Source organism: Homarus americanus, unplaced genomic scaffold (genome assembly GCF_018991925.1).
Source record: "Homarus americanus isolate GMGI-L3 unplaced genomic scaffold, GMGI_Hamer_2.0 scaffold27905, whole genome shotgun sequence".
NCBI classification, from domain to species: Eukaryota; Metazoa; Arthropoda; class Malacostraca; order Decapoda; family Nephropidae; genus Homarus; species Homarus americanus.
In genome coordinates this window covers 53616-63034 of record NW_024749936.1, presented here as the reverse complement: position 1 = coordinate 63034, position 9419 = coordinate 53616, and positions in this window count along the sequence as shown.

Genomic DNA, 9419 nt, shown 5'->3' with positions numbered 1-9419 from the left:
AATTTTTTATTTTTTATTATTTTATTTACTATGAATTTATTATTATTAGTTTTATTATTATTTTTATTATTATTATTATTATTATTATTATTATTATTATTACTACTACTACTACTACAACATTTTCGCCCCCCCAGGCCCCGATGTGGGTCAGTGACCTGTGCCCGGGTGGGCTAATCCCCGTAAAAAAAAAGAAAGAAAAGTAATTGGGAACCTGGACACTGAGTCATGCAGCTCGCTAACTCAGGGTGTGGTTGTTGTGTTGGCGACAGCTTCTACACCTTAAACACTGATTCATGCAACTCGCTAACTCAGGGTGTGGTTGTTGTGTTGGCGACAGCTTCTACACCTTAAACACTGCGTCATGCAACTCGTTAACTCAGGGTGTGGTTGTTGTGTTGGCGACAGCTTCTACACCTTAAACACTGATTCATGCAACTCGTTAACTCAGGGTGTGGCTGTTGTGTTGGCGACAGCTTCTACACCTTAAACACTGATTCATGCAACTCTCGTTAACTCAGGGTGTGGCTGTTGTGTTGGTGACAGCTTCTACACCTTAAACACTGGGTCATGCAACTCGTTAACTCAGTGTGTGGCTGTTGGTGACAACTTCTACACCTTAAACACTGGGTCATGTAACTCGTTAACTCAGGGTGTGGCTGTTGGTGACAGCTTGTACACCTTAAACACTGGGTCATGCAACTCGTTAACTCAGGGTGTGGCTGTTGGTGACAGCTTCTACACCTTAAACACTGGGTCATGTAACTCGTTAACTCAGTGTGTGGCTGTTGGTGACAGCTTCTACACCTTAAACACTGGGTCATGTAACTCGTTAACTCAGGGTGTGGCTGTTGGTGACAGCTTCTACACCTTAAACACTGGGTCATGCAACTCGTTAACTCAGGGTCTGGTTGTTGGTGACAGCTTCTACACCGTAAACACTGGGTCATGTAACTCGTTAACTCAGTGTGTGGCTGTTGGTGACAGCTTCAACACCTTAAACACTGGGTCATGTAACTCGTTAACTCAGGGTGTGGCTGTTGGTGACAGCTTCTACACCTTAAACACTGGGTCATGCAACTCGTTAACTCAGGGTGTGGTTGTTGTGTTGGCGACAGCTTCTACACCTTAAACATTGGGTCATGCAACTCGTTAACTCAGGGTGTGGTTGTTGTGTTGGCGACAGCTTCTACACCTTAAACATTGGGTCATGCAACTCGTTAACTCAGGGTGTGGTTGTTGTGTTGGCGACAGCTTCTACACCTTAAACAAATTCACGCCTAGGCGGCCCTTGGGTCGGCCATCCACTATTTCGATGGGCAACCATTATTATCAGCGTGGGACGGTAGACAGGAGGGGACAGCTGTATCTGGAGGGAGCAGTATGCTAATGTATGTAAATCGGCTGTACTGGTGGCGACTCCCTTATATGGAGAGAGAGAGAGAGAGAGAGGACAGGATGATTAACGTGTAATTCTAACCCCCAGGTATTGTGATAGTGGTGATGGTGGTGGTGGTAATGAGAGTGATGGTGGTAGTTATGGTGATGGTGGTAGCTGTGGTTGGTGATGGTGGTAGCTGTGGTGGTGATGGTGGTAGCTGTGGTGGTAATGATGGTGGCAGTGGTGGTAATGATGGTGGCAGTGGTGGTAATGATGGTGGCAGTGGTGGTAATGATGGTGGTAGTTGTGATGATGGTGGTAGCTGTGATAGTGGTGGTGATGTGGTAGTTGTTTACATATTTATTCTTATTACATCCTATTGTTTACATATTATATCTTATTGTTTACATCTTGTTTACGTAATTTCTCTCTTGTTTACAGGTATGGACGAGGTGGAGAACTGTCATGAGGTGTACTGTACGGTAATGAGTAGTGGTTGTAGTGGTAGTAGTGAAGGTAGTTATTGTGGTAGTGGCGGTAATTGTGATGGGTAGTTGTGGTAGTGGGATAATAGTGGTAGTAGTGATGGTGGTAATGGTGTTGGTGGTGAGGGTGTACTAATATTCAGTGTGTGTGTGTGCGTGTGTGTGTGTGTGTGAGGGAGAGAGGGTTGAGGGACACACATACACACACACCGTCAGATAGGTAATGTGTGTGGGCGTAATTGGTTCAGGTGTGGGTGTAGGTTGTCCAGGTGTGGGCGTAATTGGTTCAGGTGTGGGTTGTAGGTGGTCCAGGTGTGGGGCGTAATTGGTCCAGTGTGTGGTGGTTGTGTAGGTGGTCAAGGTGTGGGCGTAATTGGTTCAGGTGTGGGTGTAGGTGTTCCAGGTGTGGGGGTAATTGGTTCAGGTGTGGGTGTGGTGGTGTGTGGTCCAGGTGTGGGCGTAATTGGTCAGTGTGTGGGTGTGTGTTCCAGGTGTGGGGTGTGGTCCAGGTGGGCGTGGGCGGTGTAGGTGGTCCAGGTGTGGGCGTATTAGTCCAGGTGTGGGGTGGTCCAGGTGTGGGCGTAAGGTGGTCCAGGTGTGGGCGTCCAGGTGTGGGGCGTAGGTCCAGGTGTGGGCGTGTTGGTCCAGGTGTTGGTCCAGGTGTGGGCGTAAGTGGAGCGTAATTGGTGTGGGGTTCAGGTGTGGGACGTACTGTCCAGGTGTGGGTGTAGGTGGTCCAGGTGTGTGGCCAGTGGGGGTCCAGGTGTGGGTGCATTGGTCCAGGTGTACTGGTCCAGGTGTGTGGGTGGTGTGTAGGTGGTGGGTGTGGGCGGGTGGGCCAGGTGTGGGTGTGGGCGTGGGCCAGTGGGCGTGGTGGGCCAGGTGTGGGCGTGGTTGGTCCAGGTGTGGGCGTAAGTGATCCAGGTGGGCGTAAGTGGTCCAAGTGTGGGCGTGGTGGTCCTGGTGTGGGCGTAAGTGGTCCAGGTGTGGGCGTAGGTGTCCTCCTCGGCACACCTGTATGGAGAGGCCGGAGGGAGGGCGAGGCGGAGGACCAAACTCAGGTGTGTTCTGGGAGTTAATTACAGGTAGCTTGGTGGGGTGGATGATCAGCTGTTGGAGGGGGTGATCAGCTGTTGGGTGAGGGGGGTGATCAGCTGTTGGGTGAGGGTGATCAGCTGTTGGGGGTGGATGATCAGATGTTGGAGGGGGGTGATCAGCTGTTTGGGTGAGGGGGTGATCAGCTGTTGGGGGAAGGTGGTGGTCAGCTGTTGGGTGAGGGGAAGGGGGGGTGTTCTCGTGATATTGCAGACTTGTTTGATGGGTGTGTGGGCGTGAGTGTGAGGTAGAAGGCATGTGTGGGCGTGGGTGTGAGGAAGAAGGAGTGTGTGGGCGTGAGTGTGAGGTAGAAGGCGTGTGAGGTAGAAGGCGTGTGACACCCTCACTTTCCCAGCGTGAGTACAGTAGCAAAAGTTGTACATTGCTAAGAAGACGAGTTTTGAAACACGAAGTAGGCGAAGATTATTTCTGCCATGTTGCTTTTGATATTGGCAGTAATGTTTGTGTTTGAAGTCATGTTTTTTTTCTGTTATAATAAGTCAGTGTCATTCAAGATGAAAATTGTTCATGACATTTTAACCCAAAAGGCACTCAAGTATAGGACCCCTGTAGTAGATAAAACCCCTACAGTAGTAGAATCCCCAGCTTAGTGTCTATACCTATGTTTATAACATGGTTAGGGTTGTATAGGATGTACTGTACTCTGTGAGCTTATTTAGGCCTCACGGAGCTTGGCCGGTAGGTGACCGAGCGATGTAATGGCCCCTGTCTCATCAACAGAAGTATTATATAAATGGGTTATTTACATCTGATTTATATTCAGATTCATCCCCTTGTAACTTTCCACTGGCTATGAGGTGACATGTTCAATGCACGTGATAAGGTGTGCCCACGGGAAGCTGCGTCTTACTATGCTGAGTAAAGGCATAAAGTAGCTGGCTCCTGGCTACCTAAAGCGAGCAATAGTTTGATATCCTTGACTAGAGGAAGACGTTATTTGAGAGCCGCAGTGGATGGCTCCGTCTTCCCTCGAGGGGGAACGACGTACCTATTCCCTTCTCCCTCGATGGGTCACTACTCGAGTCTCACTCACAACTTAATATCGAACGGACGTTGATTCACGTCTACTGTATTTACATAGACGCCGTCCCTTTCTCATCACACTCATAAATAGTGGAACTTACGGTTGATCTACACTCAGGAATTATACAAATAATACGTTTTTAATAAAAGAAGAAACTTCAATTGGGTTTCGTTACTAAATCCCAATATAATAAATATGTGAACCAACCTGGTTAACTTGGAATTAACCAACTAGGTTCAAGGCGTGTGTGGGCGTGAGTGTGAGGTAGAAGGCGTGCGTGGGCGTGAGTGTGAGGTAGAAGGCGTGTGTGGGCGTGAGTGTGAGGTAGAAGGCGTGTGTGGGCGTGAGTGTGAGGTAGAAGGCGTGTGTGGGCGTGAGTGTGAGGTAGAAGGCGTGTGTGGGCGTGGGTGTGAGGTAGAAAGCGTGGGTGAGAATTGAGAAGGCGTGGGTGTGGGGTAGATGGCGTGGGTGGGCGGTAGAGGCGTGGGTGGGCGGTAGAAGGCGTGGGTGGGCGATAGAAGGCGTGTTTGGGCGATAGAAGGCGTGGGTGTGAGGTAGAAGGCGTGGGTGGGCGGTAGAAGACGTATGTGGGCGTGTCGAGGAATGCATGGGTGCGGCTTTGATATGACTTGTATGGGTGTGTCAGAAGGCGTGTGTGGGCGTGGGTCCGAGAGCTTCCGTTGCGAGTCATAAGGGAAGGGGTGGGGGAGGAGGGGTGTTGGGGGAAGGGGGGGGGGAACCGGTTTGAGATGGCTGCTGTTTTTGTCACTACCTGAGAATGTGGCCGCTCCTCCTCCTCATCATCTCCTAATTACTCATCTTTCCCCTCGTCTTTATTCTTCCTATTTTTCTCTCTATTCATATATCTTCTTTTTCTCGACCTCAATCTCAACTCCTGCTTCCTCCTCTTCCTTTTGGCTACTCTTCTTTCCCCTTCCCCTCCTCTTCTCCCCTCCCCGCCAACTTTCCCCCTCTTCTCCATTACTCGTCCCCAACTACTCCTCTTCCTGTCCTCAAATCATCTTCCTCCTCTTCTTCACTCGTCCTCTCAACAACTACCACCTCTTCTACATTTCAACTAAACTATAAACGCGCCTCTTTATCCCTCCAGTAGGTCAGGTCAGGTCAGGTCAGGTCAGGTAAGATTAATTAGGTCAGGTTTTGTTAAATTCAGGTTAGGTCACGCTAGGTTATGTTAGATTAAGTTAGGTCAGGTCAGGTCAAGTGTGGGTTAAAGAATCTTAATTTGCACTCCCTCGAGAGGCGTAGAGTGAGGGGCGATATGATCGAGGTGTATAACTGGAAGTCAGGGCTAAACAAAGGTGATACAGTATAACAAAGGTACTCAAACTATCCAACCAGGAGGGAACTCGTAGCAATGGTTTAATTTAGACAAATTAAGATTTAGGCGCGAGATAGGTAAACATTTGTTTGGAAATAGAGTAGTGGATGAGTGGAACAAGTTACCAAACATCATCACTAACTGGAACACGCTGGATAGCCTCAAACATAGGGTGGATGAGCGATAGGGGTTGGGTGTAAACGGGACTGCCCAGTAGGGGGCCAATAGTTACTGTTTCCTCCAGTCATATGTCACTCCACACTTCCATATGGTGCGTAATACGAATCCGTCAACGATTTTACTTATTATTATTATTATTTATGGCCTGAGTCGACCGTATTAGTGTGTTTGTGTATCATATTTACACACACACACACACACACACACACACACACACACAAAGTTATCCTCGTACCAAAATAAATGTAAAACCTCTGTGCGTATTTTGGTCCGGCGGATGGGACATTGTTTCTGCGTTAAGGTCATCCCTCACAGAAACCGGAAGAGAAAAAAACAACTGCAGATAAGGGATAACTCATGTAGCCTCTATATAGCTGAGGAAAGGACGTCACTGGGCTGTAGAGGCGATTTAACCAACGTCACACCACATCTTACCTGGCACTTCCCTCCCCCCCTCCTCCTCCTCCCCCTCCTTATCCGTTCTGTCACCCCATCTTTTTCCATCTCTCTCCCCCACTCCCAATGCCCTCTCCCCTGGCCCCTACCTCCATCCCCACCTTCCTCCCCACTCTTGCCCCCTCTCATTCTCCATAAAGACGTATCCAAATCACCCTCCTGTTCCTCCCCTCCTCAATCCTCTGCATCCTCCCCATCCTTCTCATCTACAACATCCAATTCTCTCCTCCTCTCACCTCACCTCCTCACCTCCTCACCTCCCCCCCACCTCACCCCCTCACCCTCCTCCACCCTCCCTCTCACCCTCCCCCACCCTCTTCCACCCTCCCCCTCCACCTCCACCCTTCTCCTCCCCTCTCACCCTCCACCCTCCTCCTCACCCTCCTTTCTCCCCTTCTCACCCTCACCCTCCCTCTCACCCTTCTCCCTCACCTCCTTCTCCTCACCCTTCTCATCTCACCCTCCCTCTCACCCCCTCTCACCCTTTCCATCTCACCTCCTCTCACCTCTCACCCTCCTCCTCACTTTCCCCATCCCTCTCACTTCTCTCACCATTCACTTTCATCCTTCTCATCATCCTCTCCCTTCATCATCTCCCTTCACCTCACTGTCCCCATCACCACCCTACCGGATGTTTTACCGGTCTAACATTCTTGGCTGGTGCTCTGGTGTGACTGGTACTGGATCCCCAACTGGTGGTGGTGATAGTGACTGGTTAGTGGTAGGTGGTGGTGGTGATAGGACTGGTTAATGGGTGGTGGTGATAGAAGTGGGTTAGTGGGTAGTGGGTGTTAGTGAGTGGTTATGGTAGGGGTGGTGTTAGTGAGTGGTTAGTGTAGGGGTGGTGTTAGTGGAGTGGTTAGTGGTAGGGGGTAGAGAAGTGGTTAGTGGTGTTAGTGGGAGTGGTTAGTGGCAGGGGTGGTGTTAGTGATGGGTTAGAGGGTGGTGTTAGTGATGATTAGTGGTAGGGGGTGTGTTGGTGAAGTGGGTGGAGGGGTGGTGTTAGTGGAGTGGTTAGTGGTAGGGGTGGTGGAGTGAAGTGGTTGGGTAGGGGTGGTAGTGAAGTGGTATGGTAGGGTGTGGTGATAGTGAAGTGGGTAGGGTAGGGGTGGGTGATAGTGAAGTGGTTAGTGGTAGGGGTGGTGATAGTTGAGTGGTTAGTAGGTGGTGATAGTGAAGTGGTAGGGGTGGTAGTGAAGTGGTAAGTGGTAGGGTGTAAGATAGTGAAGAGTGGTAGGGTGGTGATAGGAAGTGGTTGGGGGTGGTGGTGGTAGGTGATAGTGTGGTAGGGGTGGTGATAGTAAGTGGTTAGTGGTAGGGGTGGTGGGAGATAGTGGAGTGCTTATGGTAGGGGGTGGTGGTGGTGATAGTGGACTGGTTAGTGGTAGGGGGTGGTGTTTAGTGGAGTGCTTAGTGGTAGGGGGGTGGTGTTAGTGGAGTGGTTAGTGGTAGGGTGGTGTTAGTGGACTGGTTAGTAGTGGTGGTGGTGATAGTGGACTGGTTAGTGGTAGGGGGTGGGTAGGGGAGTGGTTAGTGGTAGGGTGGTGTTAGTGGACTGGTTAGTGGTAGGGGTGGTGTTAGGGGGACTGGTTAGTGGTAGGGGTGGTGGTGGTGATAGTGACTGGTTAGTGGTAGGGGGTGGTGTTAGTGGAGTGCTTAGTGGTAGGGGGTGGTGTTAGTGGAGTGCTTAGTGGTGTGGTGTTAGTGGGAGTGGTTAGTGGTAGGGGGGTGGTAGGGGAGGGTTAGGGTAGGGGTGGTGTTAGTGGACTGGTTAGTGGTAGGGGTGGTGGTGATAGGAGTGCTTAGTGGTAGGCGGTGGTGTTAGGTGGAGTGGTAGGGGGTGGTGTTAGTGGACTGGTTAGTGGTAGGGGGTGGTGGTGGTGATAGTGGACTGGTTAGTGGTAGGGGTGGTGGTAGTGGGAGTGGTTAGTGGTAGGGGGTGGTGTTAGTGGACTGGTTAGTGGTAGGGGGTGGAAAGTGAATGGTTAGTGGTAGGGGTGGTGGTGGTGATAGTGGACTGGTTAGTGGGGGTGGTGTTAGTGGAGTGGTTAGTAGGGGGTGTGTTAGTGGAGTGGTTATGGTAGGGGTGGTGTTAGTGGACTGGTTAGTGGTAGGGGGTGGTGGTGGTGAGGGACGGGTGGTAGGGGGTGGTGTTAGTGGAGTGCTTAGTGGTAGGGGTGGTGTTAGTGGAGTGGTTAGTGGTAGGGGGTGGTGTTAGTGGACTGGTTAGTGGTAGGGGTGGGTGGGTGATAGTGACTGGTTAGTGGTGTGGTGGTGGGTGAGAAGATGGTTAGTGGTAGGTGGGTAGTGGGACTGTTATGGTAGGGGTGGAGTTAGGGAGTGCTTAGTGGTAGGGGTGGTGTTAGTGGAGTGCTTAGTGGGGGGTGGTGTTAGTGGAGTGGTTAGTGGTAGGGGGTGGTGTTAGTGGAGTGGTTAGTGGTAGGGTGTGGTAGTGGACTGGTTGTGGTAGGGGTGGTGGTGGTGATAGTGGAGTGCTTAGTGGTAGGGGGTGGTGTAGGGAGTGGTTAGTGGTAGGGGTGGTGTTAGGACTGGTGTGTAGTACTGGTTAGTGGTGGGGTGGTGGTGGGTGGGACTGGTTAGGTGGGTGTGAGTGGGTGGTAGGGGTGGTGTTAGGGAGTGGTTAGTGGGTGGGTGTAGTGGACTGGTTAGGTGGGGGGTGGTGGTGGAAGGTGACTGTTAGTGAGTGCTTAGTAGGGGTGGTAGAGGAGTGGTTAGTGGTAGGGTGTGGTGATAGTGGAGTGGTTAGGTAGGTGGTGGTGGTGGGTGAAAGTGAGTGGTTAGTGGTAGGGGGTGGTGGTGGTGATAGTGATCTGTTAGTGGTAGGGGTGGTGATGGTGAAGTGGTTAGTGGTGGGGTGGTGTTAGTGGTAGGGGGTGGTGGTGGTGATAGTGGAGTGGTTAGGTGTAGGGGGGTGGTGGTGATAGTGAGTGGTTAGTGGTAGGGGTGGTGGTGGTGGTGGTGAAAGTGGAGGTAGGGTGGTGGTGGTGATAGTGGACTGGTTAGTGGTAGGGGTGGTGGATAGTGAAGGGTTAGTGGTAGGGGTGTGGTGGTGATAGGGAGTGGTTAGGGTAGGGGTGGTGGTGGTGATATGGAGTGGTTAGTGGTAGGGGTGGCGTGAAAGTGGAGGGTTAGTGGTAGGGGGTGGTGGTGGTGAAAGGAGTGGGAGTTAGTGTAGGGGGTGGTGATAGTGGAGTGGTAGTGGTAGGGGGTGGTGATAGTGAAGTGGTTAGTGGTAGGGGTGGTGTTAGTGGACTGTTAGTGTAGGGGGTGGGGTGGTGGTGGATAGTGGACTGTTAGTGGTAGAGGTGTGGTGGTGGTGATAGTGGACTGGTTAGTCGAGTGGTTAGTGGTAGGGGGTGGTGGTGGTGATGTAGTGGTTAGTGGTAGGGTGGTGTTAGTGGAGTGGGTGTTAGG